Below are 10,430 nucleotides of genomic sequence, written 5' to 3'. Positions count from 1 at the left end.
CCTTCCTGCATCTTTGTCAAGCCTTATCTAATCCTTTTAGTAAACAGCCTCCCGCTTGCAGAAGGCTGTAAATACAAGCTCTTAGGCCGCTGTGTGGGGCTGTGTGGGGCTAAATCGGGGCTCTGTGTGACATGTACATGCCCACAGAAGCATCCCCGATCCCTGGAAGTGTTCAAGGCCAGGCTGGATGGGGCTCTGAGCGATCTGGTCTAGTGGAAGTGTCCCTGCCTATGGCAGAGGGGTTGCAACTAGAGGATCATTAAGGTCCCTTCCAACACAAGCCATTCTGTGATTCTATTAAAGCCTTTCATAAATGAGAGTTCCTTGGATGTGTATGTACAGTAGTAAAAAGATGAATTTAGGCAATTGCTGCGAACGTTTCCTTTGGTTCTCTTGTGATAGTGATGATGTTTGTTTACACCTGGATCCCAGAGGGAATGTCTCTTTTGACCAGGTCTGCAACAGCATGAAGGTGTTGATGAAAACAGATGCAATGGGCAAATGAGAATGTATTCCTGGAGCCAAGGAGCAGAGAGCAAGCTTTGTGGCTCTCTTGTTAGGTTTAAAAGTACTGCCAGGAGAAGGGAGACTGCTGCTGAGATTACGGAGACTCAGATGAACTGTTTGGGGACAATCTGTCTTGTTTGGGAATAGATTTTAATGCAGCAGGTGGCAGTTGGTGGACCTCTAGGTGAGTTGATGAAGTCTGTGTCCACTGGTGTTCTTGCTCAGCTGTGAAGGATAGCAAACCCATACACCTTGTCCTTGTAGGCCATGTAAGTAGCAGTAGAATCCACAGTTTACCAGTGGAATGACAACAGCTAAGGATGAAATTACTTGCATGTGCTAATTAAATCTTTCTTTATAATGCAGTAAGCAAAATATTGGGGATTTGGGATGGGTTGATTTCTCTGGGCTTCTGGATTCTAACACTAGCTCGGAGAACTCCTATACTGGGACACCTTTATCCTTACTCTTTTTCCCATTTGTCAGGTGGGAATGGTTTCTAGAAACTCACTCATCCACCACAGGGTGCGTGGCAGAGAAAAGCAACGTTGGGCTGACAAAAGCTGGTGTTTGCCGGCAGTGAGTGCCAGAGATGACAAAGCAATTGGGCTACGGCCGACTGCGCTATTCAGCCGGAAGGATGGGAGTATACGAGAGGCAGTTTCATCGGGACTGGCGCAACTATCCATTCACCTTCAGTCTCCTTGCCCTCTGCTGTAACTCCTGCACCCTTCTGGGAATATTAATGTTTCATTTCTTCCAGTCAGAAGCAGGTTCATCCCAGGACTGTTTATCAAGGCATGGCAACAAGTAGGGCAGACGACAACAAGCAGCAGCAGTTCTTCCTGTTGAATGCAAAGGAGCTGTTCCGTGAGGACAGAGCCAAAGGTGGAAGCCCTGCCTGTGAGAGCAGGAATGCGTCAGCAGGAGTGAGTTGTGAATCAGTGCACGCCTCCTAAACGTCAGGTGAGTGCGTGTGCAGGGCCGGGAGAGCCTCTGCTGGACAGAGCTTTGTTTCTGTGCTCATCTGTGGTGCCATCTGGGGCTACGGGAGCTCTCAGGCCAATTTTTAAAGATTGTCTTGGCTCTGTGTGCTCAGACTGCATCAGGGCTGGTTTCTCTGAGGGAAAGAGGAAGGGCAACGTGGAGCCATGGCCCCAACAAGCTGAGTGCCAGCCTGGTTATGAGGGAATCTGGCCTTTGCTCCCAGATGGCAAAAATCAGATTGCTTTATGTGTCTGGTTCCACTGTACTTTGCCATCTGCTTTGGCCACTGTTTTGCTCTCCATTGGATGAGGATCTCTGCCTATCTTCTGCAACTTTATTGACTGCAATTTTCTCAACTGCCTTCACTTCTTAGGAAGGGAGCAGGGAGTTGTTTTGGAGAGACAAGAACTAGGTTTGCCGACTCTTTTATTTGCTCTTTTTCTCCTAATTCCACAGTTTTTACCTCAATTTGCCTGTTCGACCTCAAACATGCAGGGCCATTTTTAATGTCCCCAGTCCATTTTCTTTGCTCCAGCCTTTGTGGTAGCTTGTCTCCAGGACTGGAGAAGGAGCTGTGCTAACAAAGTGAGCATTGTAATGCAGTTGCAGAGTGGGTGGATGTGATTGCCGACAGACAGATGTATTCCTTCTGCTAGGGTGTGGATTAAGGCTCAAGGTGACTTTGTTCCTGCATAAATTCACTAACTTTCCCTGGGGAACTGAAGGGGCAGGGTTGCAAGGGGAGAATTATGATAAATGAAAGTGTCGGAAGGAAATGCACTTACATAGCCTGTGCTACCAAAGCATAAATGTGTGCTCTGTGAGGAGCTTTCAATGTAGCTTAAGGTACCACTCAGTGGGTTAAGAAAACCCAGGACGCTGTTTAGCTGGGAATTTGAGCTTGGCTCCCTGCAGGCTGCTCTCCCACTATAATTGCCTGTTTAAGTGGATTAGTGAGCAGCAGCATGGCTTGTTTGGGGTTAGGCAGGCACTGAGGGAGCGAGGAGGGCCCCGTTCCTCACAAGAGGATGAGACACAGGCAGTGTTTGCTGCAGGAAACAGTGCTGCTCTCTACCAGTCAGACTTGTTTGATGCTGAAAGCTGTGGCTGACGGTCGGGTTGTCATTGCGGGAGCTCATTGGGAAGGGTCCCATGGAAACAGTTCCTTTCAGAGCTATCACTTGTCCTTATCTGCCACGAGGTGGGTATGGTGACAGCAAATCACATCTTGGGACACTTCTTCTCTGCCTTTGTTGCCATGGGAATCAGTGTCTCATGCAGCTTTGTCTTCTGTGAAAAAAGAGAAGTATTGTTACCTCCCCTGGCTTGCCCACCAAAATGTGCTGAGGATGAGAGGGGGGTTGTGGTCAGCCACAGAGCGCCTGGAGCAAACCTTCGTGTCAGGGACAAGACTGTGAGGCTTGGCTTAAAATCTCTCCTGGCCATGCAGGTCCCTCTGCAGTAGTTGCCACACCTGTGCTACGGGGGGAGGGAGATGCAGAGCACAAAGCAGAGAGGCACACTGGCCCAGGTGGTCCTGTTCCACTCACCCTGGGTCCCAGATGCTATCAGACCTTGCCAGAGTAACAGGGCTGGAACCTGCCCTTGCATCCACTTCACAGTTAGGTATAAGAATCTGGGTCATGCAGATGTCTGACATGCCAAAATAGGACATCAGTTCAAAAGCCTGACAAGGCCCAGGGATTTGAATGTGGGAACTCAGGTGGGGTCCCCTGCCTTTGGGGGAGTTGAAGGAGAGGGGCAGAGGTGCCCCAGATTCATAGGGAGAGGTGACGTGTTTCATCTCCCTGGGTGACTGAGCAGCCCCTGGGAGGGATGTGGGAAGCACTCAGCTGGCCTTTCACAACCAGGAGGCAAAGGCCCTGTGGAGCCACTGAAGGGACTTAAGGAGTTCCCAAGGAGCAGGACCCCAGTTGGGTTCCTAATCCAGCATCTGCATCTCTCCTGTGCTTCAGCTCACTTGATCAAGCCCATTTGAGTGTGGCAGGAAGCTCCTGTGTCTGTACCATATGTCTCATCCCTTCCTCCCGGCCCACGATAGATTGTAACTGATCTCTATTTCAGTTACATTTCTTGAATGGATTCCGATAACCAATTGAAAGGTGTCTATCTGCCCAAAACTCCTACGAAATACAGCAGTGTTATTTCCCCAGTACTGAGGAACTGAGTCAGAGGGAGGCTAAATGACACACTGAGGTTACCCAAAGAGGCTGAGCGCTGCTGGGAACCGAATCTGAAAGTTCCTCTCCCCATTGCCAGAGCCCTTGCCTTCTTCCACTGTGGCACTGGATGTGGGGCATCACCCTGCTCTCCCCCTGGCCTTTCCTCTCAGCCTTGACCCTTGGACTCTTGAAATGAGCCATAAATACAATCAACGTCTTTCATAAGGAAGACTGATTTATCTCAAGCCCTAAATTTTGGCATTGAAATTAAAGTAGAATTTGAACTAGTCTGTGCAAATAACTCCACAATTACAATCCAGTGCTTTTGCTTAGATGTTGATGTTTGGACTGCTTCATGCTATGCAAAGGGTCTTTTTCACGTTCAGTTATTCAAACTATAAGTGGTTAAATGTAGAAATAGAAATGAGAAACATGGAAGTCTGAAGCAGCAGGAAAATGGCATAGGAGTTTAACCTGGGATGGAAAGAAAACATACAATTCTCTCAAAAATGTGTGCAAGTGCTGTGCTTTTAAATATAAAAATATATCTGTGTAATAAGCTGTTTTAAGTGAGTCATTCAGAAATGCAAGAAGTTTCACTTTCTGTTTGAAGAGATGCATGTTTCTGTGTTTATCTTTTTGCATATGTATGAGTATATACACATATATAAATACATGAAATGATCATACTGTTGTAGCTTGAACAGTTCTTCTGTATTTCTCTCTCTTCAAATAGTGTTGATTATTCTTTGAGGATATTCATACCAAAACCCACTTTAACTCGTGCACTGCTAATTTAAGAGAAATGGGCTTCAATTACAACTTGAAGCTGTTTTTGTTGCCTTTGACCTCTGCTTGTGAAAGGCCTTCTTGGAAGTAGTTGAGAATATTGAAATAAAATGATGGGATAAAAACAATGAATAATAGAGGGTGGGCAACTACTGAGTCACCATGAAATACTGCCAATGGAACTTGCTGAGCTCCAACTCAGCTCAATCTGGCTACCTATGTATCATTGCTGAGTTCTTCGAAATGTGCCACCACAGACGGCTGATGCAGCCAGCTAACCACAGGGAAATGGTACGACTTCAAAGCTCTGGGAATAATAAAAGTCATGTCTGCCACTGTCTGCTTACTCACCCTTGAAACGAGCCAGTATGAAAGCAGCAGAGAGCAATTTAGGCTCACAAACAAAATGACTCGTAGGCTGTGATGTGTTAGAAATTAGTCATGTTTCAGTCTGCTCTTCTGATTTTGCTCAGAGACTGTCTGCAGTGCCTCGGCCTCTGCCTGCTGTCCTGGACGTCGGGCAAGGCAGGAGAGTCAGGGCGTGATGGGGGCAGAGGGGGTCCTCTGGGAAGGAAAATTGAGCCCTCTGAACTGTTCCACCATGCATGAGGAGCACACAGACCAGCCAGCATGGACATGCCAGGGCCTCTGGCCAGTGATTTGCATGGCAAGCTGCTGCTGAGGGCTGGGATTTGCTGGCGCTGCTGCTATCGAGCAGGAGTGATGGAGGTTGGGAAGCGTGTCAGATGTGGCGTTTGAAGGCACAAAGGATGCTTTATTGGCATGGGGCTTCTCATTCAGTGCCTTCCCCAGCATGGACACCTCCTCAAGGAGGTCTTTTACCTTTGCCAGAAGAAAGGAGGGGAAGGTTGCCCCATTGTTCTCAAGCTTAGAAACTGCTTCCCCTCCCTGAAACTGTGGGGCCAGTGAGGGGCTGCTTTGGTGGTGTTTTTCTTTCATGAGTCTGGAGTGGGTTAGCTTGGTTTTCAAACACCTTCCTCCACTCCAGCCTTTCCCTTATTGTACAGCCATATACTTCTGCTGGCAGGCAGTAAACCAGCAGTTAAAACCAAATCACTTTCCGGTGGGCTCTGTGAGCCCCCTGTTCCCCCTCCCCACCGCCTGGGGCTCAGCCCTACCATGCTGCATTTGAGGACAGGCCTACAGTGGCACATCCACCACGGCCTCAGAGTTTGCTGGAAGTGGGTGCTTGCTGGCTGCTGTGCCCAGAGCCCTGCCCAGAGCAGCTTGTTTACCCCAGTGAGCTGCAGACACCATGGGACAAAGCCAAGCCCTTTGTTCCACTTTTTTTTCCCCGGGAGCCCATGAAAGCTGCTGATATTTCTACTCACTGTCCACAAGAGTGGAAACCCCATGTGGACACCCATCACATGTGGGATACCAGCAGCAGTGCGTGCTTTGGTGGGAAACAGCTGAGAGAAATGAGCCTGAGGGTGCAGTGCCATGCAGAGGTGGCAACTCTTTGTCTTTGCCCTCCAAAACAAGGTTCCCAGTCCATGGGAGGGAACAACAACGCTGCACTGGTGCTGGTGCCACGCTGGGAATGTAAAGGGCCTGAGCGGTGGGTGGGTTGATTTGAGGGATGTGCAGTGATGTATTTTCCCATGTTCTCTGGGTGTCTGGGGTTGTAAAGCTGAGATTGCCAGGTGCTGCTGGGGCCCAGTTCTTATCTATCAGTTTTTCTTTCTGCCCAGTACCAGGTCACAGGGGATGCAACTGGAGTGGTGGCATGGCAGAGCCTGCCTGGTGTATTCCCCTGGCACACCTGCCAACAGACAATGTGCTGCACAGATCCTACCTACAGGCTCACAGCCATTAGGGCAAGAAAACCTGGACTGGCTCCTGTCTTTCAAATAAGAGCTAAGCAATACTGACAAATCTGAGCAGAAGGTCAATCCTGGTGCACTGGCTGCATTTAATCCACAAAAGGCCATCTTGCAGGTGAGGGCAGCTCCCCACCGTGGGGGCCTGCAAAGAGACCCCCTCTGAAGCACAGTCCCAGAGACCCATATTAGGTTTGGGCTGCTTTAATGTTTAACAGGCACAGGTGCACCTCCACAGAGCAGGCAGTGGAGCAGGAGGCTGGTGGTAGTTGAAAGAGAAGGGGTTTTACAGCCCGTGCTGCAGGTACTTTTTGAAATATTAATATCACATCATCTTGTTTCTACTTTTCTGAAGTGGTAAAGCCCAACTCGAGCAAAAATCTTCCGTTGGAGCTAATGAGAGTTGCACATATCAGTCTTTTCAGTGGCTAGGAATTAATACAGAATATTTTATCCCTTAAAATGCTGGGCAAACATTAACTAATCCTCTCAACACCCTTCTGGGATAGGTAAATATTACTCGCTACCAGGTGCAGAAACTAAAGAGGAGAAGTTATGTGATTTGCTTAAAGTCACAGAGGAAATCAGGTGGGGGTAGAGGTGGAGGGAGGGGTTTTATAGCTTGTGCCTGTGCTTGGGCTCACTGCAGGTGCTGCCTCTCAGCCATTGTTGTTTTGTAAACTCGGTCGTAGTGGTGGGGAAACGTGCTGGTGTTTCCTTAGCACTACAGGGAGTGAACCAGCCGATGTGTGAGCGTCCAGGGTCTGCAAGGAGCACAGATCGAAGGAAGGGCTATTAGGGAGCACATGGCTCTGCAAAAGTGCTCTCACTTGGAAGTCAGTAAAGTTTCAGCCCATCAGCTTCAAGGCAGGACTTAAAACTTGTTACTTCAAGGCTGAGCTTGCCATGGATTTGAGGTGCCCCTCAGGGGGCTTAGCCCTGAGCTGCCTGCCTTTAAAGTGGGTGATAAATGTTGTCTGCAGAGCTGGGCTTGTTATCTTTGGGATTTACATAGCAGATACAGTGGCGGGACAGCCCAGTGTTTGCAGACCTGGAGGGAAAGCTGAGCGCCCACCCCGAGGAGAGAGCTGCGGCTGCTGCCCGGGCTCAGCCTTCCCACAGTGCCACAGCCCTCGGGTCGGGCCGAGAGTGTCTCTTGGGCAGCAGCGCCCGGTGCTCTGTAGGACATTGCCTCCTCTTCTTTGCGGTTGGGATTTTAAATGGCCTTGTAGCGAAGGGTTTCTCTCGTTGTGCTTAATTGCACAACACTAACCTCTCCCTGCTCCCATTCCCATGGCGTGTTGGCTCATCTCCTCTTTGCTTGTTTTCTCATCTCTGACCTGGTCAGGGCTTTAGTTTACAGGTGAGAGATAAAATTCAGTGGAAATGTCTGTGCGTGCAGCCGTTCTCACCTGCAAAGATAAAGGTCATTCTGTGCCTCCAAGTAGTGCTGGGGTTTACCGGGTGTTTACCCATTGGACTGCGACTGCAGCCACTTCAGGGCAGTCGCCATCCATTGGAAAGCCCTGGTTTGTCATTCCCAATCCTGTTTCAGATGGGGTACGAGGTAAGGTGATGTAGTCAAGGGCTGTTCCCATGTGATGGGGCTGCTGGAGAAGGCTCCTGTCCCTGCTGCCTTGTGCATGGGCTCTTTTAATTAGAAGAAACATGGTTTATTATTTAAAAGAATATGCTTTGCTGGTCGTTTGTTAGGATCTTGTATCTGAGAGTGCTGCAGCTTGTGAGCCTTAAATAAAGCTGTAGGAAGGACATTGAGCACCTGGGGAAGGGGCTGCTGCAGAACCAGAGCCTATTGTTCTCACCCTGAATTGTGGAGAAGCTCTTTCCCCATGCCGGCTCTTTTACTTGGGAGCCAACTAATACACACGGTGGTTTGTTTCTCCCTCCATCTGTTCCAACTTCAGTTTATTCACGGCTCTGTAGGTATTGTACACTCAGCTGCCTTTTTTTTTTTTTTTTTTGGATGGGAGAGCCTCCTCTTTTCATGGTTCACTTATTCATTTTGTAGGTCTCTGGCTTCCTTGTCAAGATTTCTCTTTTGTTGTATTAATTGGTCTTAAATCTATAGTCAGGTGCTGCGCGCGTGCTTCCCGTGTACACCTTAACCATCTGCTGTGTTTCATCTCCATGGCACCCGGGCCAAATTCCAGCTCTGGTAATGACATCCTGCCTCCCTGCATTTTCTCTGTGCTTTTAATTGGCTTTAGTTCACGGGTTTTTTTTCCCCTGTTCTAATGTGCACCTCCACTCAGTGGCAAGGAGAGGTGGTCTGGGGTGGTGAGGGGCTCCAGGCTGCTGCACCCACCTGGAGGCAAGATGTCCATCACTGCGAGAAGCCGTGACACAACTTGATGACTGGAGAGTGAAATGGGGAAAACGCTGCATTGGAAACAAGATGCATGTTTTCAGCACTGAAAGCAGTTGTGTGACTTTTAGAGGCACGCACTGAATTTTGCATTTTCTCAAAGACTTTTGCAGAACTTTTAGAGGGAGGGAGTGCTGTTGTCTGCTGTCTGCCCTTCTGTCCAAACAGATCAGCTGTTGTCCTTGGGGGAGGGCAGAGCAACTCCTGATAATGTTTACCCTGGTCTTAACACTCCTAGATCTTGATACCTGCAGAGTAAAACCCAGACTGTATTGAAGCTCCAGGAGTCTCACTGGTGCTGTCGCCTGGCTTATCTGGCACTTAATAGTGCAAGAGTTGTTAGCTTTACAACCTGGTTTTGGGAGGGCCAGGCTGGTGTCTGTGTTTGGGAATTGCTCTGCGCAGCAAAGCGTTTTCCTGGAAGAGAGCAGGTTCTTGCTACTCTTTTTTCCATTTGTTGGTGGTGGTTGTGTTTTTGGTTGGTTTTTTTTGGTTGTTTTTTTTTTTTTTAATACTGACATCTCATTATAATTTAAGAGATTCTCTGATTCTCAAAACTCACTTAAAAGCGTGGCCTGAATTCTTTATTAACTTTGTCTATTTCTTGCCAGCCTGGAAGCTTACTCTTCTCTCTGCTAATCCTGTTACTTCCGGTGACAGCCCCAGCCATGGGGGTGAGCCACTGGCAGGGCTCTGTCTCGCCTGTGCTCTCCAATTGGGAGTCCCTGCTCTCACAGCCTGGCTCCAGTTGTCACACTCAGTGCTATACTGGTGTCTATGGGCATCCAGAGGGTGGGTGGGTGGATGGATGGATGTCTGTGTGCACAGCCCCGAGCTGCTGGCACCTATTGAGAAGGTGTGTACCTGCTGGGGATAGCAGCAACACCTTCCTCTTATCCAGGCTTTCACAGCAGGTAATGTCTTCCTGGTTGAGGACAGGACAATGGTGGAGACTGGGCTGCATGCAGCCCCTCAAAAAGCAGAGCAACAATGGACATCATTTTTTGCTTCAGTAGGCAAGACATCCACAGGACTTCAAATTCCTGGTGGTGGTTTTTACTGCTTTGGAAATGCCAAAGGAAGGATTGGAATTGTGGGAGTATTCAAGGGAGTATTGCCGCATGGAGTTATGTCGCCTCCTGGTCTTATGTGAACGAGTGGAAGGAATGTCAGGGCTCATGCTTGCAGAAGTCCTCTCACCCTGTTCCACAGAGACTTTCCCTTGAAACAGCAGTAAGCTGCCTGTGGTCCTTTCCTCTTAGAATCATAGAATTGTTTAAGTTGGAAGATTTCAAGATCATCAAGTGCAACCATAAACCTAGCACTGCCAAGAGGATAAAGTACTTGTAGCAAAGTCTGCCCTAGCAAACCAGCACAGAATATGTAGGGAGAAAGACCAGTTCTTATCGATGAACAAAGCAGTACAGCTAGCAGTAAAACCATGAATAACCCTGCGAGCCCCAATCCAACAAAGTCCTTGCAATATTATTTATTGTTTGTCTGTTGAGGTCTTTGTGAACATGGTGGCCTGCTCAGCAAAGTGTTAGGCATGCACATGTTAGGCTTCTGGGAAAGTGTCTGCCCTGAAGTATTTGGAGTCCAAGTGAATGAGTCAGGTGGCAGGGGAAAGAAAGGTCTGTGGATCCTGTTTCCTTGGTGAGACATAGGCTGACTACAGTTCAGAGTTTACTAGTATTTGGGAACATGGAGATGTAGGGAGGAGGTTTCTCCAAA

The sequence above is a fragment of the Lepidothrix coronata genome, unplaced genomic scaffold (genome assembly GCF_001604755.1).
Source record: "Lepidothrix coronata isolate B3197 unplaced genomic scaffold, Lepidothrix_coronata-1.0 Scaffold10, whole genome shotgun sequence".
Taxonomy (NCBI): Eukaryota; Metazoa; Chordata; class Aves; order Passeriformes; family Pipridae; genus Lepidothrix; species Lepidothrix coronata.
The sequence above is the reverse complement of the archived record's forward strand: the minus strand, read 5'-3'. Positions refer to the sequence as shown.